This window comes from Hemiscyllium ocellatum, chromosome 29 (genome assembly GCF_020745735.1).
Source record: "Hemiscyllium ocellatum isolate sHemOce1 chromosome 29, sHemOce1.pat.X.cur, whole genome shotgun sequence".
NCBI lineage: Eukaryota > Metazoa > Chordata > Chondrichthyes > Orectolobiformes > Hemiscylliidae > Hemiscyllium > Hemiscyllium ocellatum.
In genome coordinates this window covers 634,303-660,094 of record NC_083429.1, presented here as the reverse complement: position 1 = coordinate 660,094, position 25,792 = coordinate 634,303, and the positions used below count along the sequence as shown (strand labels likewise).

The following is a 25,792-nucleotide window of genomic DNA, read 5'->3' as shown; positions in this document are numbered from 1 at the left end:
AAAGGAAATCTACTGCAGATCTCACACAAAGGGAATTCTTACCCTCAGTAAACGCCCCATCAGCAAAAGCAGGACACACTACGCATACTCCATCCAACAAAGTGACTCCGGATGATTGATGTCAGCAACGGACCAATGAAAGGACGGTGGGCGGAGCTGGAGGACCTAGCTGACGGTTGGTCCTCCAACCAATCAAAGGGAAGGAAAGGCGGAGCTCAACTAAACCATGTGATTACCCTCGCGCGCGGCGCAGAGTCGCTGTAATGAGTGCTCGTGAAGTTTTGTTGAGAAAGGATACGGTAAGGAAAGAAATTAACAGGGAAACTGGAGAAAAACTGTATTGCTATGAGTGGAGAGGTTTTACAAACAAATTGTGCATGTCGGAAAACACAAATTTGAACGTCCCGGTCCCGTGTTTGCAGTAAATGAGGAATGGCCTCAGCGGCTGCAGGCCTGAGTGACCACCGCCATCTTTATTCGGGACAATGATTCACTGGACACATGCGGAGCCGCCATCTTTGTAGGGGGCAAGGTGCAGCCAGGCGCATGTGCAGCCTTTCTCTGGTATAGAGTTATTGAGATCATAGCAGCCAATACTGCTCTGATTCACCTCTGGGCTCCCTCAGGACAACTTTGTCAATATCTAGCTTCCTCACTCTCGAACCATGGGTGTATTTTTCGTCTGTTTACTATTGTATTATTACTTTTATAGACCCTTTGTAAATGAGTTTTTCCCTGCGAACCAGCCCCTGACCATGTGCTGCTCTATTATCAGATTACTTTTTGCTTGAATATTTTTGATAGTCATGAATTCTTTTTTCCCAATAAGAAATTCTGCACCATTTTCATTCCCTGTAACCCGTTTTACATTCCCACGAACATCAACTGTGTTTCTGCTTCCACAGATACCAGTAATTAATGCCAAAGCCCTGTTGCCTGTGGAGAGGGTGATATTTGACTTTATTGTACAGTTGCAGTTTGTGTTGCGAAGGTGCTCCCACAATGTGGTTGGATAAGAGACATCACAGATTATTCATTACAGCAACAGTGATGATTTGAAGACAATTTGTAGTTTTATTATCATGCTTATAATTTCACAAAAATACTATTGAGAACTTTATATATAATGTCAGAGATAAAGATATTAGATGAGGTGACCAAAAGCATTGCAAAAAAGCAGGTTTTGAGGGATGTCTTAACGGTGGAAAGCAGACCTGTGAGGTTTTGACTGCGAATTCCAGACCATGATGCTTTGACAACTGTAGAAACAGCCACACAGTTGAAGTAATGAATTAACAAACCGTTGCCAGTCTCAAAGAAAATGGGTTGTCGAGATCTCAAAGGATGTGTGGTTAAGGGAGATAGGGATAATCACAGCCAGGAATCAAATCAAGAATGAGAATTTTAAATTGTTGTTGCTTATGAATAGGAGCCTTTTGACGGATGAACATGTTTAGGGAGAAGTGAGTACCTGGGCGATAGAGTTTCAATTTTTTCTTGAGATTATAGGGAGGTTCAATTTGGGAGGCTGGCCAGGAGTGTGTTTGGATAATTAAGTCTGGAGATAACACATGATGGATGAGAGTTTCAGTATATGAGCTGAGATTAGGGTGGAATCAGCTAGAAAGAGTGGGACTGGGCTGTCACTCTCACCTCGCCTCTGGGATTCAGTTGGTTGTCAGGTTCTGAATCAGGGCGGTAACACAATCGGGAGCTGAGTGGCCCTGGTGGAACCTAAATTGAGTGTCACTCAGCTGGCTGATGCTGAGCAGCTGCTGCTTGATAGCCCTGATGATGACTACTTCCATCACTTTACTGCTGATCGAGTGCGGACTGACCGAGGAAATTTTCCTGGGTTGGATTTGCCCTGTGTTTTTGTGCTGAACATCCCTGGGCAATGTTCCATGCTGTCAGTCGATGCCAGTGCTGGAGCGGTACGTGGTTTGGTGGGTGGCAAGTTCTGGAGCACAAGCTATCAGTATTATTGTCAGAATGTTAGCAGGACCCATAGCCTTTACACTACTTAACCATTTTGTTGATATTATTCAAACTAAGTTGAACTGGCTTAAAGTTCACAACTGGGTGTGGCAGAACTGCAGAGCTCTGATCTGATCCATTGATTGTGGGATCACTTAGCTCTGTTGCTTGCTGCTGATGCTGTTTGATATGCAGGTAGTCCTGCTTGGTAGCTTCACCAGGTTGGAACTTCATTTTTAGGTATGCCTCGTGCTGCTCATGTGTTGCTGGAAAAGCGCAGCAGGTCAGGCAGCATCCAAGGAACAGGAGATTCGACGTTTTGGGCATAAGGCCTTCTTCAGGAATTCCTGAAGAAGGGCTTATGCCCGAAACGTCGAATCTCCTGTTCCTTGGATGCTGCCTGACCTGCTGTGCTTTTCCAGCAACACATTTTCTGCTCTGATCTCCAGCATCTGCAGACCTCACTTTCTCCCCTGGTGCTGCTCATGGATGCCCTCCTTTCCTGTCCATTGTGATGGGTGAGTGCGGGATGTACAAACTCATGAGATTACAGATTGTGCTGGAGTACAGTTCTGCTGCTGCTGTTATCTCAGTGCCTCAGAGATATCCAGTTTGAGTTCCTCCACCTGTCCCATTTAGCACGGTGATAGTACCACTCAGCACAATGGAGGTTTTTCTCAACTTTAAGGTGAGGCTTTGTCTCCATAAAGACGGTGGGATGTTCGCTCTTACCGATAGTGTCATGGACAGATGCATTTGCAGCTGGTAGATTCATAACGATAAGATTTAATGTTTTTCCCTCTTGCTGGTTCCGTTACCACCTGCTGCAAACCCAGTTGAGCAGCTATGTCCTTGAGGCCCCGACCAGCTCAGTCAGTAATCCTGCTGCTGAGCTACTCTTGGTAGAGGACATTGAAATCCTGTACCTAGAGTAGGCTTGTCACCAGTTTATTGCTTTAGTGCTTCCTCCAAGTGCTGTTCAACATGGAGGAGCACTGATTCATCAGCCGTGGGAGCACTGTACGTGGTAATCAGCAGAAGCCATGAGACTTCCTGGTGTCCAAAGTCAATGCTGAGTACTCCCAGGGTAACTGGTTCCTGTGTGTACACCACTGTGCCACCATCTCTGCCTGGTCCGTCCTGCTGGTGGGACAGGACATATCCAGAGATTTTAGGAGGAGAAATTGAAGACCGCTGATGCTGGAAATCAGAGTCGAGAGTGTGGCGCTGGAAAAGCACAGCAGGTCAGGCTGATGAAGGGCTTAGGCTCGAAACGTCGATACTCCTGCTCCTCGGATGCTGCCTAATCTGTTGTGCTTTTCCATCATCACACTCTTGATATCTCGGGATGGTGATGGTGGTGTCTGACCCTTATCTGTCAGGGATTACACTGTGAGTATGACGATCTCAGGCTGTTCCTTGACTAGTCTGTGAGACAGCTCGCCACATTTTTGCATAAAAAAATGTCAGTGAGCAGGATGTTGCAGAGTCGAGAGGGCTGATTCTGTGGTTGTATTTCCTAATGCCTTGTTAGATGCCGAGTGGTCCATCCAGTTTCATTCCTTTGTTGAGACTTTGCAGTGATTAATACAGTGAGTAGCTTGTTGGGCGACTGTCAGGTTGGCAGGATTTTTTTTGCCATTTATAATGGTTCCATGGAGATCAGGAGATTCCTAATTCCAGTTATTTTTTCTTGAATTCAGATTCCACCGTCTGCCGAGCTGGGATTCGAACAAGCACTTCAGTTGTACATTTTAATATTCTGGATAAAAGTTAAATACATTAGGTTTGTTCACTCACTTTAAATATCACTAACCCTGGTTTTGTTTCTTTGTAAAACCCTGTCCGTTATCCTGTCTCCTTCATCCTTCTCTCCAACAACAAGAGCAAGGAGCACATAGAGTTTCTCTGTCACTAAGACTGAGACAATCCGACCAGCTGCCTCTGCTACTTCCCTCCCTCCCACTAGCCCATCGAGACAAACTACCTCACATGGTGTTCCTGATTTTTGTCCCAAACTTACATCTTTCTTCAGTCTCTTGTCAAGCCTTATCAGAGCTCATCTTGATCTTTTACTAGTCTCGCTAAACTACAGAAATTCCAACTCTGTTTCCTCCTTATCAGTCCACCTCACCGATTCACAGGTATTGTTCCTTGTTCTGTCTGTCTAACGTTTCTGATTTATGTCCTTCTCATCTATTCTGCAAAAAAAAACTAACATTTGACCACCCCATCATTTGTAAATCCTGCTTCATCTCCACTCTCCCTTTCCTTTCTGAATTCCTTGTACTTGGTGTCTCTCGAGGATCTATCCTTGCTCTCTACTGTATCTCACCTACATACTGCCAGGAGGTGATACTGTCCAAAAGCACACTGTGAGGTTTCACATGTACACTGACACTGCCCAGCTCTCCCTTCTCAACATCATCTCTCCATTGCTCCACTGTTACTCAGTCATAGCACTCTTCTTTTATTATCTCATCCAAAATGACCAACATCCCATTTTCCCAAACTATACTCCATCTGACAACTTGTTGCCCGCTTCTCCTGTGCATCTCTCTCTCTTCACAATCCTCTTAGAAAAAGGCATAACTGTAAAGTTCTAGCAGTTTCCCGCCCCCTCATCCTCCAATTCTTCTTAACATTTACTGGGAGCACTGGGCAGTGGGAAGCGTGCAGACTTGCTCTGTGTTGAGAGATGCTGTATGGGATGACTGGGAGGAGCTTGCTGCCCATTGGTTAGAATGGAGGCAACTTGCCCATCAAGCTGCATGATCCTTTCACCCCCCCATGACTTATTGATGAGGCACAACAGCACCATGGAAGGAAAGAAAAGATAGCAAATCCTGCTCTCCACATCGCACTGACTCTTGGAACATTCTGCCCCATGTGTCAAAGATCTGCCCTGTTCAGTCACATGAAGTCCCAGTGTGGAAACTCCTAGAAACCCACATAGATTTCCCTCTGAACTGGCTGCTGACCTCCACAAGGGGTAATGTGTCCAGTCATCCTGGGCCAGGAGGAGGGGATGGTGAGAGTTTCTAACCTGAAATGACAGTGATGGATTTTATAAACTTGTATTACAGGATACTACAGGTGGACATTCAGATGGTAATCTCAGTCATTGTAACACCAAACTCTGATTGAATTAGTCAGTTCATCGGGACCTGGATATTCGCATTGTGTGTGAGTATTGTGTTCCATCTGAATCCCATTTACTGCATAAGAGTACTCCTTTGAATCTTCCCAAACCTTTAATGTTTGTCCTGTTATCCTTGTATAATGAGCTGATGGGTGTAAGGTTTGTTATTATAACGGGTAACTTCTCTCAGCCCCTCTGTCACAGCTCCTCTCAATTTTCTTTGTTACAAGGAGAACAACCTCAGTTTTCCCAAACCCCTGATTCGCCAATATCTGTTTGCTCTCTATAAGGCACACATCAGGATTGAGTTGGAACATTCTCCACTTGCCTGCATCAGTGCAGCCCCAACAATATTAAACAAAGTGAGCATCCTCCAGAACAAAGCACTGTGCCTGAGTGGTGTCCCATCTACCACCTTCAGCATTCCCTCTCCCCATCCCAGAGACACAGTGGCATCACTGTGTAAAAGGTAAAGGCAGCATTGTCCTCCCAGACCATAGGGCTGTTCTCTCATTAGGGAGGAAACTGGAGCCCCTGGATGAAACCCATGCAGACACTGGGAGAATGTGCAAGTCCCACAGAGACAGTTGTCCAAAGCTGGAATCGAACCTGGGGCCCTGGCAGCAGTGCTAATCACTGAGCCACTGTGCCACCCTAAAATTGTAATTTGATTCTCAAATACCACTTCCTCTGATAGTTCATTTTACACATAAACCATTGTCTGAACAAAAAAAATCCCAAACCCCGACCTTTTAAAGCCGTTCTGCTGTCACCTTAAAAGGTATACATCCAGTCTTGAATCGTCTCCCTTCCTGGAAAGGACACCTGCTATTCACATTACTGATACCACCCCTCCATAATTTGAGTCTAATAAGGTCTCTCCTCAGCCTCCTGTGCACCAGTGAAAGAAGTCGCAGCCTATCCAGCCTCTGCTTAGAATTCAAACTATCCATTCCCATCAACATCCTGGTAAATCGCTTCTGATTCCGCTCCAACTGCATAATGTCCTCCCGATATCAGCATGACCAGAACTGGACACAGAATTCCAGAAAAGGCCTCCCCAACATCCAAAATAACATTCCAACCCTTGTACTCAAAGGTCTGAGCAATGAAGACAAGTGTGCAAAACACCTTCTTAACCACCCTGTCTACATGTGACACTGACTTGAAAGACCTGAACCCCTACTCGAGGCCCTGTTTTTAATTAGTGTAAGTCTGCCCTCGATTGTTTTTTCAAGATGTAATATTTTGCATTTATTCCAGACCAAAAATCCCAAAAAACTCTGAGCATTAAGGACAGTAGGAGTATACTTAAGAGGGAAATCAGGAGGGCGAAAAGGGGACAAGAGATATCTTTGGCAAATAGAGTTATGAGTAATCCCAAGAGTGTTTACTGTGGAGAAGGACATGGGCAATATAGAATGTGGGGAAATAGATGTCGACGTGTTGAATATATCCATCTTACAGAGGAGGACGTGCTGGGTGTCATGGAACCCGTAAAGCTTGGTTAATCCCCAGCACCTGATCATGTGTACCCTAGGACTCTGTGGGAAGCTGGGAATGTGATTGCTGGACCTCTTGCTGAGATATTTGTATCAACGATTATCACAGGTGAGATGCCGAAAGACTAGAAGTTGGTTAACGTGGTGCCGCTATTTAAGAAAGGTGGTAAGGACAAGCCAGGGAACTATCAACTGGTGAGCCTGACATTGGTGCTGGGCAAGTTGTTGGAGGGAATCCTGAGGAACCAGATGCGCGTGTATTCTGAAAAGCAAGGACTGATTAGTGATAGTCAGCATGACTATGTGCATGTCTCTCAAAATTGATTGAGTTATTTGAAGATGTATCAAAGAGGATTGATCAGGGCAGAGAGGTGGACATGATCTATGGAATTCAGTAAGGCACTCCACAAGGTTCCCCATGGAAGACTGGTTAGCAAGGTTAGATCTCTTGGAATATAGGGAGAACGAGCCGTTTAGATACAGAACTGGCTCAAATGTAGAAGGCAGGGTGGTGGTGGAGGGTTATTTTTCAGATTAGAGGCATGTGACCAGTGGAGTGCCGCAAGGATCAGTGCTGGGACCACTTCCTTTCGTCGTTTTTTTTCATATCTCTCTATTTCTCTATCTCTCTATCTCTCTATATATCTCAGATGTCACCAAAATTGGAGGTATAGTGGATAGCGAAGAGGGTTACCTCAGATTTGTTGTTCAGATGGGTGAGAAGTGGCAGATGGAGTTTAATTGAGATAAATGTGACGTGCTGCATTTTGGAAAAGCATATCTTCACAGGACTGATACTTAGTGGCAAATTCCTAGATAATGTTGATGAACAAAGATATCTTGCAGTGCAGGTTCATATTTCCTTGAATGTAGAGTTGCAGGTAGATAAGATATTGAAGAATTTGTTGGAATACATTCCTTTATTGATCAGAGCATTGAGTAGAGAAGTTGGAAGGTCATGTACAGGACATTGATTAGGCCTCTTTTGGGATATTGTGTGTAATTCTGTTCTCCATCAATCAGAAGGATGTTGTGGAACTTGAAAGGGTTCAATAAAGATTTACAAGGATATTGCCAGGGTTTGAGCTGCAGGAAGAGAGCAAAAAGGCTGGGGTTTTCTTTCCCTGGAGCATCAGAGACTGAGGGGTGACCTCCATAGAGGTCCATAAAATCATTGGTAGCATGGATAGGGTAAATAGGCAAGGTCTTTTCCCTGAGTAGGAGAGTCCAGAAATAGAGAGCATAGGTTGCGGGTGAGAGGGGAAAGATATAAAAGGGAACTAAGGAGCAACTTTTTCAAGCAGAGAGTGGTGCGTGTATGGAATAAGCTGCCAGAAGAAGTGGTGGAGGCTGACAATTATAGCTTTTTAAAGGCATTTGGATACTTGACATGAATAGGAAAGATTTAGAGGGATATGGCCCAGGTGCTGGCAAGAGGGATAAGATTAGGTTGGGATATCTGGTCGGCATGGACAAATTTGACCGAAGGTTCTGTTTAGTGCTGTTCATCTGTGACTCACAGCTCAGTGGGTTTCGGTCTCTTCAAAGATAAATCTTAGTCTGCTTTATTTTAGTAAAGCTACAACATTCAGTAGGGTGACGGTTTATTTCTTTACATACACATCTTATGATACTTTGATTAAGTTTTTGAATATAAAATATTGATACTAATTTATTCTAGAGTAGTGTTTTGTAAAGCTGTAAGACTGTGTGCCTTTTTCTGGGTCTGTGGACTGTTAAGATGCAGAGATGGCCATTCGTTCAGTGATGTGCTCTTCCTGTTGGATGTAGGAGATTAAGGAAAGTTTCAATGATCCTGATTGTCTGCAGGAAGTGAGGATGCAAATCCTTTTGGATTTCATGGATCGGATGGAGCGATGGTTAAAGGTAATGAAGAATTTACAGGAGCCGGGGGTGTGATAGGTGACAGTTTCAGAAAGGTAGGAAAACTGCCAATCCAGTAGGCAGATGGGTTTCCTCTCGGAAAGGGAGGAGTGGAGGGCAAGTAGTGCAGGAGTCTCCTGTGGTTATTTCCATCTCAAACAAGTATACTGTTTTGGAAAGCGTCGGGGGTCACACTCTCAGGGGAATATCGCACTGACAGCCAAGTTACTCGTGTAATGAATCTAGTGTAATGTGAGGTATATCAGGTTCCACGCAATCGATGGTGATAAGGGGCTCTCTAGTCTGCAGCACAGGGTACAGTTTCTGTAGCTGACAGTGAGACATCAGAATGGGGTGGTGCCTCCCTGCTGTCTGGGTGAAGGATGGCTCCGAGGGTGCAGACTATTCTGAAAGGGGAGAATGATCAGTGGGAGGTCGCTGTACATTGGTACCAATGACATAAGAGAAAAGGATGAAGTCCTGATGAGAGAATATAGCAAATTAGCCTGGAGGATAATAAGCAGGTCCTTGTGGGTAGTAATATCTGGATTACTCCCGGTGCCACATGCTAGTGAGAGTAGGAATAGCAGGGTAGAGCAGATGAATGTGTGGCCAAGGATCTGATACGGGGAGAAGGATTCAGATTTTTGGATCATTGGAATCTCTGCTGGGGTAGAATTGACCTGCATAAGAAGGAAGGATTACACCTGAATTGGAAGGTGTCTAATATCCAAGCAGGGAAATTTGCTCGTGCTACTTGGGAGGCATTAAACCAGTGAGGGAGTGGGGTAATCCTAAAGAGATAGTGAGAAAGGAGGTAAGTCTGAGGCTGGTACAGTTGAGAAGTTAGACAGGCAAGGGCAAGGCACAGAATGAGGTAGGACTGACAAGGTACAATAGACAATAGGTGCAGGAAGAGGCCATTCTGCCCTTTGAGTCAGCACCACCATTCTTTATGATCATGGCTGACCATCCACAATCAGTATCCTGTTCCTGTCTTATCTCCATAACACTTGATTCCATTATCTTTAACAGCTCTATCCATCTCTTCTTGAAAGTATCCAGAGACTTGGTCTCCATTGCCTTCTGGGCAGTGCATTCCATGTGTCCACTACTCTCTGGGTGAAGACGTTTCTCCTCAACTCTGTTCTAAATGGCCTCTCCCTTTTTGTTAAACTGTGTCCTCTGGTTCTGGACTCACCCATCCGTGGAAACATGCTTCCTGCCTTCAGAGTGTCCAACCCTTTAATAATCTTGTAGGTCTCAATCAGATCCCCTCTCATTCTTCTAAACTCAAGTGTATACAAGCTCAGTCGCTCCAATCTTTCAACATATGATCATTCTGCCATTCCGGGAATTGACCTTGTGAACCAACCCAACACTCCCTCAATAGCCACAATGCTCTTCCTTAAATGTGGTGACCAAAACAGCACACAATATTCTAGGTGCGGTCTTACCCGGGCCCTGTACAGCTGCAGAAGGACCTCTTTGCTCCTATACTGAATTCCTCTTGTTATGAGGTCCAGCATGCAGTGAGTTTTCTTCACTACCTGCTGTACCTGCATGCTTGCTTTCATTGAATGATGTACAAGGATACCTAGATCTCGTTGTACTTCCCCTTTACCAAACTTGATTCCTTTTAGATAGTAATCTGCCTTCCTGTTCTTGCCTCCAAAGTGGATAACCACACATTTATCCACATTAAACTGCATCTGCTTTGCATCCGTCCACTCACCTAGCCTGTCCAATTTAACCTGTATTCTCATAACATCCTCTTCACATTTCACCCTGCCACCCAGCTTTGTGTCATCAGCACATTTGCTAATATTACTTTTAACATGTTCATCTATACTATTAATGTATATTGTAAACAGCTGCGGTCCCAGTACCGAACCTAGTGGTACCCCACTAGTCGCTGTCTGCCATTCCGAAAGGAAGCGTTTATCACTACTCTTTGCTTCCTGTCAGCCAGCCAATTTTCAATCCAAGTCAGTATATTCCCCTTTGTAAATCCATGCTGACTCTGACGAATCCTATTCCTGCTATCCAAATGAGCCATAATTTGGTCTTTTATAATTGACTCCAGCATCTTTCCCACCACTGTCATCAGGCTAACCGGTCTATAATTCCTTGTTTTCTCTCTCCCACCTTTCTTGAAAAGTGGGACGACATTAGGCACCCTCCAATCTGACTCTACATCTCCTGATTCTGTGTCTCTCCCATCGCAAGGGGCTGAACATCATCCCTCACCAACAGGGCCATCCCACCCCCTCTGCCCATCAGTCTGTCCTTTTGATAGCACTGCACTTATTTCAATGCAAGAGGTTTGACAGGGAAAGCAGATGAGCTTAAGATATGGTGTTGAACATGGGACTGGGATATTTTGGGTATTACAGAAACGTGGCTTAGGTTGGAAATGACAGATAGCTTAATGTTCCAGGGAATAGATGTAAGAGGAAGGATAGAAAGGGGGATAAGAGAGAAAGTGGTAGGGTGTTTTTGATCAGGGATAACATTATTGTTGTGCTTAGGGAGGGTATTTGTGGGAGTTCGCTCGGGTGCAACTGGGAAATAAGAACAGGACGATCACCTTATTGAGTTTGTCTGTGTGGGTTTCGTTCGGGTGCTCTTGTTTCCTCCCACAGTCCAAAGATGTGCACGTTGGGTGGATAATCCAGGCTGAATTGCTAATATTGTTCAGGGATGTGCAGGCTAGGTGGATTGGCCATTGGAAATGCAGCGTTACAGGGGTAAACTAGGAGGATCTGAGGGTCAGTGTGGATGTGATGGGCCGAATGGCTTGCTTCCACACTTGGGATTCTCTGACGATAATTCTACTAGTTTTAAAATATTGCAGAAAATAATAGACCAGATCTAAAAATTGGTGTTCAAATTTGGACAAAGGTGAATTTTGACGGTACAAGGTGAGAACTTTCAATATTTCTTTGCAACCCCCTGGTAAAGGGACGGCTGGAAAGTGGGAACATAAGAACAGAAGGAATAGGTGCAAGAGTAAGCTGTCTGGCCCCTCAAGCCTGCACTGCCATTCAATAAGGTCAGGGCTGATCTTTTCATGGCCTAAGCTCCACTTTCCTGCTCTCTCACCATAACCCTTAATTCCTTTGCTGTTTGCAAATCTACATTTTGCCTTAAAGACATTCAAGTTGATCACATCAACTGTTACACTCAACAGGGAATTCCACAGATTCATAAGCCTTTAGCTGAAGAAGTTCCTCCTCAACTCTGTCCTAAATCAGATGCCCCTCTATTTTGACGCTATGCTCTCTAGACTGACCCCCCCCACAAAATGGAAATAACCTTCCTGCTTCTATCTTATCTATTCCCTTCTAAATTTAATTTTTTTCAATACAACCTCCCATTCTTCTAAATTCCAACAAGTATAGGCCCAGTCTATTCTGTCTGTCCTTATGCAACAACCCCCTCAACTCCTGACTCAAACTAGTGACCCTCCTCTGCACCCCCTCCAGTGCCAGTACATCCTTGCTGAAGTAAGGAGATCAAACCTGTACACAGTACTCCAGGTGTGGCCTCCCCAGCACCCTGTACAGCTGCAGCATAACCATCCCTCTAGCAATGAAGGACAATAGACCCTTCACCATCTCTTCTAGTCCCCTGGGATGCATTTCATCACGGCCAGGAGACCCATGTACTTTTGGGCTGTTATCTTTCCCAACACTACCTCTTTACTAAGAGTGACTGTTTCCATGTCCTCATCTGCCATTGCGTCCATAGGCCTGTGAAAATGAGACAACAAGAGAACATAGACAGTATGTTCCTGTTAACGCCAACTCTGGTAGGTGTAGAGAATGCTGTGTGTCTAGAGAAATTGAGGGTCTGGTCAAAAAGATGAAGGAGGGATATGGCAGGTACAGACAGCTGGGTTTGAGTGAATCCCTCGGAGTATAGGGGCAGTAGGAGTACACTTGAGGGAAAACAGGAGGGCAAAAAGCACACATGAGATAGCTTTGGGGGGGGGGAAGAGGTTTAAGGACAATCCAAAGAGATTCTACAAAACACTAAGGACAAAAGAGTAACCAGGCAGAGAATAGGGACCCTCTAAGATCAATAAGGCTGTCTGTGGAATCACAGAAGGTGGGAGAGATACTACCCGAGGATTTCATGCCAGCTTTTACTGAAAGAGGGTATGGAAGCTAGAGAGTTTGGAGAAATAAATAGTGATAACTTGACAACTATCCATATTACAGAGGAGGTTGTACTGGGAGTCTTATACATAAAGCTGAGTAAATCTGTGGGACATGATCAGGTGTATCCCAAATCTTTATGGGAATTTAGGAAAGTGATTGCCGAGCTCCTCGCTGAGATATTTCTATCACCAATAGCCACAGGTGAGGTGCTGCAAGACAGGTGCCATTGATGATGAGGAACGGCCAGGGAACAATACACTGGTGAGCCTGAAGTTAGTGGCAGACAAGGTATTGGAAGGAATTCTGAAGGACAGGTTTATATGCAATTGGAAAGGCAAGAAGTGATTAGGGATAGTCAGCATGGCTTTGTACATAAATCACTAACTTGGACTTCAGAAAGACATTCAAAAAGGTTCCACATAACAGACTGGTTAGCAGGTTAGACAACATGGGATGTAGAGAGAGCCAGCTATTTGGATACAAATTGGCTGGAAGGTTGGAGACGGAGGGTAGTGCTCTTCGGACTGGAGGCCTGTGATGAGCATATTGGTGTAAGGATCAGTGCTGGGTCCACTGCTTTTCATCATTTATATCAACGATTTCTATGTGAATATATGAGGTATAGTTAGTAGGTTTACAGTAGACATCAAAATTGGAGGTGCACTGGACAGCAAGAAAGGTTACCTCAGAGTACAATGGGACTTCAATCAAATGGGCTGAGGATTGTCAGATCGAGTATTTTTCAGATAAATGTGAGATCCTCCATTTTGGAAAAGCAAATGAGGGCAGGAATTATACACTTAATGGGAAGGTCCTGGGGGCTGTTGCTGAACAAAGAGACCTTAGAGTGCAGGTTCATAGTTCATTGAAAGTGGAATCATAGGCAGTGTAGTGAAAAAGGTGTTTGGTGTACTTGCCTTTACTGGTCAGTGCGTTGAGTAGTGGAGGTGGGACGTCATTTTGCGGCTGCACAGCACATTGATTCAGCCATTTCTGGAATTCTGCTTTCAGTCCTGGTCTGCCTGCTATCAGAATGATATTGTGAAACTTGGAAGGGTTCGGAAAAGATCCGCAAAAATGTTGCCAGGGTTGAGGGTTTGAGTTATATAGGTAGAGGGTGAATAGCCTGGTGCTGTATTCCCTGGAGCATCGGATACAATTGTGAGAGGCATGGATCGGGTGAAATCGCAGAGTCTTATTCCCAGGATATGTGAGTCCAAAGCTTGGGGGGACAGGCTTCAGGTGTGAGGGAAAAGATTTAAAAGGAATCTAAAGGGTAATGTTTCCAGCTGGACATGGTACGTGTATGGAATGAGCTGCCAGAGGAAGTGTGGAGGCTGGTACAATTACCCAGTCATGCCTTTGAGATGTTGTACGTGATTAGCAAAAGTTTAGAAGGATATTGACCAAGAGCTGGCGTATGGGATGAGATTAATTTAGGATATCTGGTCGGCATAGACAAGTTGGATCGAAGGGTCTGTTTCTCTGCTGTACATCTTTATGGCACTACTAAAATTAAGATGGGTTTCTCTTTTATGGAGAGTTAGCAGAAGGTCAGATAATTCTCCTTGGAGCTGAGAAGGTTAGGCAGAGATTTCGACCAGGAACAGATTTGTTTCCAGGATATTTAATTTACAGAGAGACAGAGGGAGAAATTATTAACCTCACAATTTTTAGTAACTACCTTCAGGTAACCGGTAAATAATGCAGGTTAAAAATGTGAAGATTATTTTACTCACTAAGTTCTGAGCATCTGGAACCGTTTGACCGTCAGCTGGATGCAGATTCAGTAGTTACTGTCAAAACAAATTTGGAATTTAACTTTTGTAAGGCAGGATTTGGAGGGCTACAGACAAATGGGAGGAGAGTTGGGATAGACTGGCACCATCACCAGAGGGGGAGAGTACAGCTCCATTGGGCTGAATAGCCACAAAACCCTGTGCTCTGTGTTACTGCCCCATTCACTGTGAATGATGAAGCTCATCCCAGGGCAGAGTCATAGAGACATACATAATTCCCCAGCATGGAATTAGACCCTTTGGTCGAACTGGTCCATGCCGACCAGCTATCCCAACCTAATCTAGTCCCATTTGCCAACACTTGGCACATATCCCTCTACACCCTTCCTATTCACATACCCATCCAGATGTCAAATGGTGTAATTGTACCAGCCTCCACCACTTCCCTGAACAGAAGATTCCATACACGCACCAATCTCAGTGTGAAAAACGTTGCCTCTTGGGTCCCTTTTAAACCTTTCCCCTCTCAACTTAAACCTACCCCCTCTCGTTCTAGACTCCCCCACCCCAGAGAAAAGACCTTGTCTATTTTTCCCATCCATACTGCTCATGATTTTATAAAGCTCTGAGGTCAACCCTCAGCATCCGATGCTCTTGGGAGGAGCCCACTCATGTCACAATGGGGCCCGGGTGATTGACAGCAGCTTCAGACCAATAGGAGAATTGGCGTGATCCTCCAGCCAATGGGAGTGAATTGGGGTGGGTCCAGCAGGCCAATGTGTGGCCATCAGCTGTGCAGGCGCAGTGTCACGGTAAGGGGGGGACCTAGTGAGTGTGAAGGGAGTGGGAGAGACTGCAAAGTCTGGGGAAGAAATGGAGTTATTGTGGACTGGGAGGGTTTATAAACGCATGGTTTTAGGCTGCTAGACCTGAAATAGAAATTTCTGGTAAATTAGAACAGAAGAACTGCGGATGCTGTAAATCTCACACAACGACCAAAAGGTATTGGAAAAGCTCAGCAGGTCTGGCAGCATCTGGGAAGAGAAATCAGAGTTAACATTTTGGATCTGCTGACTCTTCCTCAGAACTGATGTTACGGAAAAGAAATGTCGTTTTATGTGCAGAAGGTAGGGCTTAAGGAGTAAATGATAGGTGGTGATAGAGTCCAAAGAGATGGGAGCAGTTGGACAAAGGAGTGGATAACGATCTGGCTGGGGGAGGGTGAATAGCTGTTTATGGGAAATGTTAGTGGCTAACCATAGGTAGTGTGTAATGATAGGCGATGTGATAACAAGGCCTAGTGTGTGGGTTAAGAGGCTAGGACATTGGAGAGTTCAGGATGTAAAATTTTTGAATTTGATACTGGAGCTAGAGGGCTGGAGGATGAGGTGTTGTTCTTCCAGCTTGCATTAACGTTTGACGCTGGAAAAGCACAGCAGGTCAGGCAGCATCTCAGGAGCAAGAGAATCGACGTTTTGGTTGTATTTCATCAGGAATGCCAGGATTGGAGGGGGACGGGGAGTAGTAAGAGGGCTGAGAGATAAATAAGAGAGATGTGTGGGGTTGGTGGGAAGGGAGCTAGGAAGGCAATAGGTAGATGCAGATGTAGGGTGGAGTGGATAATTGGAAAGGAAGATGGACAGGTGGGACAGTTAAAGAGGGTGGTGTCGTGTTGGAGGGTTGCATCTGGGATAAGGCAGGGGAGGGGAGATGAGGAACCCTTGATTCTGTGGTTAAAGGGTCCCAATGTGGAAGATGAGGTTTTCTTCCTCCAGGCGTCGGGTGGTTGGGATTTGGTGGTGGAGGTGGCCCATGACTTGCATGTAGTTGGCGGAGTGGGTAGGGAAGTAAAAGTAGTCGGCCACAGGATGGTGGGGTTGGTTGGTGCATGTGTCCCAGAAGTGTTCCCTGAAACATTCCACAAGTTGGTGTCCTGACTCCCCAGTGGAGAGGAGACCACGTCGAAAGCAAAGGCAGTGATAGGTGAGGTATTTGGATGTGCAGGAAAATCTCTGCTGGATGTGGAAGGGTCCTTTGGATTTGAGGGGGAAGGTGTGGACACAGGTTTTACACCTCTTGCATTGGCAAGTGAAAGGGCTGGGAGTGGAGGGTATGTTGTTGGGGAGCATGGACCTGACGTGGAATTCACAGGGAATGGTCTCTGTGGAATGCTGAAAGGAATGGAGTGGGAAATATATCTCCGATGGGATCTGATATTAGGTGGTGGAAATGGCAGAGGATGATGCATTGTATCTGGGAAGAAAGTGAGAACTGGGTGTGTTCTATCCTTGTTGCACTTGAAGAGGTGTGGTTCATTGGCAGATGTGTGGGAAGTGATGGAGATGGACTGGAGAGTGTTGTTGACTACATAGGAGGGGAAATTGCGATCCTTGGAATATGGAGTGTTTTGGTATGTTCTGGAATGCTCTGCCAGCTTGCATCAAGCTTCACGGGAACACTGCAGTAAGCATGAGACAGAGATGTTGGCCATGGAACAGACTCGTGTGTTAAAGTGGCAGGCAACTGCAAGCTTAGGGTCTGTTTTGCAGCATAACGTAGATCATCAGCTGCCAAACACAGGTTCCTGTCCCCACCATTAACTGCTATGCTCCCTCCCAGCTAGATTGTTATCTACTCCTTTGTCTTTCCTGTTTCTCTTTGGGCTCTGTCCCCACCTATTATTTACTCTTTAATCCCAGCTGAAGTTGCTTCAAGACACTATTCATAAAGGCCACAACACACTGCAGTACACCAGAACTGCAAAAAGAGGAAGAAGAACACCTATACAATGTATTCGCCAAAAACAGATACACTCGCAATTTCATCAACATGCCTAAGGGAAAGACAATGGAATGAGGAGATGCCGCAACCCAATGGACTGGCCACACTACCATACATCAAGAGCATTTCCGAACTGACAGCCAGACTACTGCAACCACTAGGACTCATAACAGCACACAAACCATCAGCCACTCTCAGACAAAAACTCACCAGAACGAAGGACCCGATACCCAGCATGAGCAAAACCAATGTAGTGTACAAAATCCCACGCAAGGACTGCACAAAACACGACATAGGACAATCAGGAAGATAGCTAACGATCCACATCCATGAACACCATCTATCCACGAAACAAAATGACCAGCTCTCCTTAGTAGCCACAGACGCAGATGACAAGCAACATGAATTCGACTGGGACAACATTGGGAGAACAGCCAGGGAATTCCTAGAAGTATGGCACTCATCCACTGATCCAGTCAATAAGCACATCGACCTGGACCCAATATACCGACCACTGCAGCGGACAGCAACAGACAACCGGAAGCGGCAGATACAAATCACTATAAATGCCGGAGGAAAGATCACAGAAGCACTTCACAGGAGGCTCCCAAGCACTGAGGATGTCACCTAGACAGGGGACGAAATGTCTGCAACGCAAATTCTCAGCTCGGCGAACAGAATCTTGTTGATATCACCAACACAGGTGAGTTCCTTTTGAAACGCAGTCCCTATATTCCTTATCCCCCTTCCATCTACTCCGTCTCCTCCATCCCCATGTAGACAGTCAGTGGGAGGAGCTCATGGTGTTTCCATGTGAGTGAGATTGAGAATATCATCCTTTTTTTTCCACTAGCCCACCAAGAAATGGTGGCAGTGTCCTTACCTCTGGACCAGGAGGATCCGGTTGAGGGTTGAGTAACATCATCTTTGAAGAGGCTGATTGGAAAACGTGCCCAACCCACCAGGCCATACTGTCTCCCAGCTGTCCCTGCCTGAGCCTCCAAACAGAACCTTCCTCTAGTTTCCCTCCTGTTAGCCTCTCCCATTGCTCAGTTTGTCCAGGATCCCCTGCTGCTGCTGCACTGATCCTGTCCCTCACTGACCTGTCCATTCCCCCGTGTCCCTCCTCGTTCATTCATTGTTTACAATCCCGTTATCCCAGTCCTCCAGCCTTGCCCTCTCCACTCTATTGGGCAGTAGTTGCTGCCAATCACCCGGGCTCCTGTGTGATCTGGAGCATGTGTTGTAGGAGGGGAGACCAGTGAACGGGCGCAGTACTGGTCACTTGTTGGTGTATGTGCAGGGTGGGTCAGTGCCAGGGAGGGAGGCTGTGGGTATGTGGGATTAATCTGTCATTGGCAGCTCCCTCCCTTCCTCCCTTTGGGAACAGGACCCAGGGGAATGGCCCCTCCCCCAGTATCCTGAAGAGTGGTCAAAGTATCAATGGGGAAGCATTTTGCAGCAAGTTATCAGAACTCTTGTGAAGATTCAGGAATGTTATGGAGAGGGACAGGGGTCGGCCTGTAATTAGAGTTCTAGTCTGTTTCATTTTAGTTCAACCAAATATAATTTGGCCAGTGTGTGCAGGATGGTTCTCATCAGAGGTCAGAGTGGGGGGAAATAAATGAGAGGTTCCAGACTGGGGGGAAAAACGTCAATGTGGGTCTGACCAGGAAGGAAATCTTGGGAGGTAGGGGGAGGATTAGCCAACACCTGGGAGGCTCTGAGTCAGACTTGTTGATTTGATTAGATTAGATTTCCTACAGTGTGGAAAAAGGCCCTTCAGCCCAACCAGTTCACACCGACCCACCGAAGAGCAACCTACCCAGACCCATTTCCTAAGAAAACACTGAACACTATGGATAATTTAGCATAGCCAATTCACCTGAGCTGCACTGCCAGTCTTTGGATTGTGGGAGGAAACCGGAGCACCCAGAGGAAACCCACGCAGACAATGAAAGAATGTGCAAACTCCACATTCATGTGGAAGGAAAGGTGTGTATTTTGTCCGTGGGTGAATATTTCAAATCTGTGTGACTGGAAAAAGTACTGAGACAAAGCCAATTTCATGTTAGCGTGGTGACTGTGGAGAGAGATCTCATTTGTTTTTAATTATCTGAAAAAACATGGCTCATTTCCCAGGAACAATTAAGCTACAGATATGTTTTGTATGAGGACAAGTATTAATTAATCATGCAACCAGAAAGAGACAAGGATACCTGCACCATGGAACAAACTTTGAATATGGGATTGTTGTAAATGAGTTAATTATCGATCGTGGCTTGTAATCCATTGCCTTGTCACGTTGGTTCCAGTGCCGTGGGGAAACACTGGAAATGTGATGAATGTAATGTCGGTTTCAGTTATTAAACTGGAAAAATTGCAGAAGAAATTTACAAGGATTTTTGCCAGGGCTCAGGGATCTGAGTTATAGGGAGAGGTTGGACAAGCCAGGATTTTTTTTTGTTTAGAGCAGAGGAAACAGAGGAGGGATCTTTTCTAGAAAGTCGATGAGACCACGAGAGGCATGGGTAAGGTGAATGCACTCAGTCTTTTGCCCAGGGAATCAAGGAGTGCAGGGCATCAGTTTCAGGTTAGAGGAGAAAGAATGAAAGGTAACCTGAGGGTGGTATGTATATGGACTGAGCTGCCAGTGGAAGTGGTTGAGGTGGGTACATTAACAACATGTAAAAGGCATTTGGACAAATACACAAATAGGAAAGGGTGAGAAGGATATGGGCCAAGTGCAGGGAGATGGGTTAATGTGGATGGACATTTTGGTCGGAATGGGCCAGTTTGGGCCAAAGGGCCTGTCTCTGCTGTAGGACTCTGACTCCAAGTATATTTACTATTTTTCCCGCTATCTCTAGTAGTACCCTGAGTTTGTATTCCATCAGGGCAAAGAGACTTGTGTACCTTTAGCTCCATTAGCTTGCCCAGCTCTAACTCTTTCATGATAATGGTTGTTTCTTGGTCCTCACCTTCCTCAGTGTCCTTATCAATTACTGGCATGTTCTTCGTATCTTCCTCCACTGTGAAGACTGATTGCTGTGTACTCCTATTCCTAAACCCTGCTGGATAGGAATAACAAGGCACAGAACTCTGAGAGGACTTCTTTGAGTCTTTATTGATGAGACATGGCAGTTACCTGGATAGTGTACATGCAGAACACCTCCAGGCAGCATCAGGTAACTCCCCGCCTGTCTGATGTATGGCTCCCATTCTTATACCTTTGTGGTTTGTGGTTTTGAATGGACGCTGTCTCTCGATATTTTCTCCATGGCAATGGCAGTTAAAAAGTTGCGTTCAGCTCAGCACTTTGTGGTTAAACCACACGCCCCTGTGGCTCAGTCAGGTATCTGACAGGTGGTTAAGTTTCAGTGGGGCTGTCTATCAGGATTCTGATGTGGAAGAACTGGTGTTGGAGTGGGGTGGGCAAAGTTAAGAACCACACATCACCAGGTTATAGTCCAACAGGATTATATGGAAGTACAAGCTTTCGGAGTGTGCTGTGATTTTTAACTTGATCAGGATTATCTCTATGGTAACAGTGAAGTGCTTCAACAATTGCAGAGGTCATATGTTCCCCACACAACAGGTTCCACTCGAGCAGTGTAAACTGCTATTCTGGCCCTGGGGATAGCTACTCATCACTTTTCTCCCCCAATCCCATCTAGCTTTCTGTTGACCTTTAAAGGTTTTCTAATCTCCTAGTTTCTCCTTGGTCTTTCTCCTTGTATGCTTTCTATTTCAATTTGATAGACTCCCTTATTTCCTTAGCCACCCAGGGCAGATTACTCCTTTGCCCACAGTCCTTCCTTTTCCCTGATATATACTTTTGCTGAGCAGTTTGTAAAATTCTTTAATATTCCTCCACTGACTGTCAGCTGTCCCACCTGAAAGTCTTTGCTTCCAGTCTACATTAGCCAACTCCTGCCTCATCCTATTGTAGTCTCCTTTGTTTAAGCACAAGATGTGGATTGGATTTAATCTTCCCGCTTTCCAACTGTATTCTAAATGCGACCAGACTTATCACAAGTCTTTTATCAGATTACGAGGTGAGGCGATGTTACCTGGGTGTTTGGTTTTCATTGTCAGAGACCTTGGCTTTGTAATAAAGTACAGGATGGATATTCACAACAGAGTATTCTGGACCGTGTGAATGTACTACAGTCTAAAACCATAAATCACTGTCTCCCCTCAATTCACAAGATTTAGAGATGGCGGTGTTGGACTGGGGTGTACAAAGTTAAAAATCACACAACACCAGATTATAGTCCTTCAGGTTTAATTGGAAGCACACGAGATTTTGGAGCGTTCCTCCTTCATCATGATCCAATTACACCTGTTGGACTATAACCTGTTGCTGTGTGATTTTTAACTCCCCTCAGTTTAAATTTGCAAAATCATTATCTCCCACATGCTTCCTCACTATCTAAATTTGGAACACTAATCCACCTGACTATCCTGCTTTTTCGAAAATCTCCTTTGGTGAAAGTGATGAGTTTTGGATCCAGCTTTCCAGTTATTACCGTAAGAAGATGAGCACTGGGCACAGGAGAGGCAATGCAGCCCTTCAAACCAGCTCCACCATTTAATACAGTGATGATTGAGCTCACTTCGGTCTCCGCTGTATTATCCCACCTGCTCTCTCTCTCACCCTTCATACCATTGCAAATTCAACATCTGTATCTCTTCAGTAAATTTGCTCATTGTCCTGGCATCCACTGCATTTTGAATAAGGAATTTCACAGATTTGCAGCACTTTGAGATAGGTATATTATTTTTCCTGAGGTTAGAATAGAATCCCTACAGTGCAGAAACAGGGTATTCATCCATGGAGTCCACACCGACCCTATAATGAGCATCCCATTCAGACTCACCCATTCCCTGTATTTCCTGTAGTTAATGGCTTAACCTGCACAGGCATGGACACTGTGGGAATTTAGCATAGCCGATCCACTTAACCTGCACATCTTTGGACTTTGGTTGAAACTGGAGCACCCAGAGGAAACTCTCAGACACGGGGAGAACATGTAAACTCCACACAGTCTCCTCAGGCTGGAACCAAATCCAGGTCCCTGATGCTGTGAGTCAGCGGTGCTAACCATTGAGCCACCTCTGCTTAAAATCTGCTCCTCCTATTAACCATTCCACACTCCAGTTGGCTGAATCTATATTCCTTACATCAGAAAATCAGTTTGTGGAAGCAGATGTCTCAGTAAAACCAAGTGACAGTCCATATGTTCGGTGTGTCTGAATGGGGATCCTATACACAACACCCTCCAGTCCACACTTTTCATTCACTTTCCAGAGACAGGGCTCCAGTGGCTTCATGGGGACTACAACTCCCACAATCCCTGAGGCAGGGACCACACGTGTGTGGGGAAAATTGGAACTGTACATGTACAGAATGTGGGCAGGTTTTGGAGCATGTGCTTTGGGTAAGTATACTTTGCAGAAAGTATTTCACACTGTGATTGGCTGGAGGAGGAATATGTCTGCTTATAGTATTGATCAGTTAGGGGATCAAAGTGTCACCACACCCACGTAGGATCACTCTCCATCCCCAATTCATTGTAATACTGGGAATCAATAATAGGAAGCAGAAAAGGATCTGACCCATTCTCCCAGACTGAAGGTTCCTCTTCTGTCCAGGATCTGCCACCTCCCTTTCTGTTTCCTTTTGTTTCATTCTGCTGTTACACTATTGACTTGCAGCAACTGAAGGGAAAGGAAGTGAACCCAGAAAGGGTGCAGAGTCTAACCAGGGACGGGCAGTGGTGGCATGGATCTGTTTATCAGTAACTCCATGAGAATGGGGTGGGTGTACATTAGGGGGTAGCAGAGTCAGAATGGTGGGAGAGAGTAAGTGGGCTGGAGGGTTACAGCTTTGGGAGAAGAAAGGGGTAAAAGATATTCCAGAGAAACTAGAATTGTCTGTTCTGAATTTCTAATCTGTACGTATTCCTTTATACAGGGGGCTAGATGGTGAAGATTTGCAGTCTGAAATCTCAAAATCATGTGCAGATTGTGATTAAGTTAACCAGCATTTGAAGGACCAAAGATAGAGAATCACTCGGCCAAAATCCTGCACACTCGCCTCTCAGCATTGTCGGTCTATCTGCGCCAAATGGACTGTGAATGGTTCAAGACAGCAGCTCACTACCATCTTCTCCAGGGTAACTAGAGATGGGGAATAAATGCTGGCTGAGCCAGTGAGGCCCATATCCTGGAAATGGTTTCTATCTCTAGTTGCTGAAACCCAGTTGATGTTACTGCAGGATGATGAGGGATGCTGAGTGCATCCTCCAGGAGGCAGCACCATCACATTACCCCCGCCTACACGCACACAGTAACACCGCAACGTCACTGGAACAAAAGGCAGTGAAACCAAAGGGGAACTTAGATATAGTTCTTCGAGGTAAGGTCATGAAAGGGGATTGGAGCACAGCAGGAACAGGAGACTGAGCTGGATGGTCAGCTGTTTCCCATTGAATGGTGGAGCAGGACTGAAAGGCTGAATGGTTTCCTCCTCCTGCTATCTCCCAGGTATGTATATAGCCATGGAGCCCAGGTAGGAAGGAGTGGGCAGGGATTCTCCAGGAGATTGCACTTCCACAACAGGTTTCAGTGAGGGCTGGTTTGATGGATTTTATTTAACATTTATCTTTAACACAACGTTTGTACATTTTGGTTTTAAAATATTTTAAAAGTTTTTTTGCACAACAAATAAAATTAAAGAAAATAAATTAAACTGTCTGAATATAACAGCTTTAAAACTTTCAACCTCCCGTAAAACAAAATCCTGTCTATTCCCGGCCACTATCACTTTCCAGCTACTCAAACTCCAGGGAAATATTCCCTCCCTGTCTGAACCTTTGGTTTGATTTAACAGCTTTTCAGTTCTCATTCTGTGAGCTGTGAAGTGTTCTTTTTCCCCATTTCTCCTGCCCAGAAATATTATCACAGCAACCTTCCCACCATCAACATCATCATTACACCATTTTGCTTTTGGTTAACATATAATCACCAGCAGTGCAAAAGTGAGGACCGCAGATGCTGGAAACCAGAACCTAGATTAGAGTGGTGCTGGAAAAGGGCTTTTGCCAAAACGTTGATTTTCCGGCTCCTCAGATCCTGCCTGACCTGCTGTGCTTTTCCAGCACCACTCTAACCTAGACATATAATCACCAGCAGTAAACCATTTGTGTAACCAATTGAATATTTCCAAACAAAGCCCATTCTGGGCCAAGCAAACCATTACAAGTGCCCGAGTGAGAAGGGACTAAATCAAAGTAGAGTTGTGTGGGATAAAGCACGGTATCCCCTTCGGTGCCCACCTCTATCTGAAGGCATCGAGAGCATTGATACACACCACATGCTCCTTCTCCAAGGACATCCTGCTGTGTAACCTTTATCCTCAATCATAGAATAGAATCCCGACAGTGTGGAAGGAGAGCGTTGGCCCATCAAACCGCACCGACCATCTGAAGAACACTCTATCTCTGTAACGCCGCATTCCCCATGGCTGATCCACCTAGTCTGCACAATCCTGGATCATGTGGACAATTTAGCACAACTGATCCACCTAACCTGCACATCTTTGGACTGTGGGAGGAAACCAGAGCACCTGAAGGGGACTCACACTATCATGGGGAGAATGTGGGAACTCCACACAGGCCGTTGACCAAGGCTGGACTCCAACCTTGTACCTGATGCTGTGAAGCAGCAGTGCTACAGTCACAATTTAAATCAAAACAGATGATCCCTGTTTATTGTCACATTGCTGTTTGTGGAGACTTACTGCCCAGAGAGACAGCCTGAGGTTCAGAAAGTGGCAATGTAAGTTCTGTCAACACCAACCCAGTTAATGTGGTTAACAACAACAACATCAATACTCCAACAGTGTCACCATGTGCAAGGCCCACTCCTGACTCTGATGGACAGTAATGTCAGAATCAGAGTCCTGCAGTCCACACGGAGCAGGTGGATGACCACTTCCCTGTGAGCACTCACTGGTCTCTCAATCGTGTTGAAGACGCAGCAAATCCCTTGTCACACAGAGGGGTCCTACCCAGTGTGAACCCGCTGGCGTCTCAGGGGACAGGATGAATCACTGCATCCCTTCTCCACACTGAGCATCTGAATGGGCTGTCCCCCTGTGTGGGCTCACTGGGGTCTCAGGGGACAGGATGAATCACTGCATCCCTTCTCCCACACTGAATTCCTAATTCTGATTGAGTACGTCCTCCTGTTTTCTCAGTTGTTATTGACAATCTCATTCCCCTGGCACCAGAACCTGTTCCAGTGTTACAGAAACAGCAGAATGGTCAGCTGCAGCTGGTCACCTGACTAATCACTGGACACAAAAGGTTCACTCTCCACAGATGCTGCCAGACCTGCTGAATGTTTCCAGCAATTTCTGTTTTTATTTCTGATTTCCCAGCATTTCCAGCTGTTTGCTTTTCCAATACTCATCTTGTCTGTTGCAGAGGAGTTTATTGATGAAATTAGAGGGGTGAAAGTTGTACGTTAGGTCACACATCAGCTATGATCATCATGAATGACAGAGCAGAGTTGAGGGGCTGAATGGCCGCC

At 45.4% G+C, this 25,792-nt stretch overlaps 1 long non-coding RNA gene across 2 annotated transcripts; it reads left to right on the top strand.

Moving 5' to 3' along the window:
- Positions 1–230: 230 nt before the first annotated feature.
- On the top strand, positions 231–23,910 carry LOC132829646 (uncharacterized). Of its 2 annotated transcripts, XR_009646250.1 has the most exons (5): positions 231–299; positions 3,681–3,763; positions 5,064–5,163; positions 6,587–6,730; positions 23,172–23,910. It is a non-coding gene; the product is annotated as an uncharacterized LOC132829646 (long non-coding RNA). The 2 variants fall into 2 exon arrangements; XR_009646251.1 differs by lacking the exon at positions 3,681–3,763 and having other exon boundaries at positions 238–299.
- Positions 23,911–25,792: the final 1,882 nt, after the last annotated feature.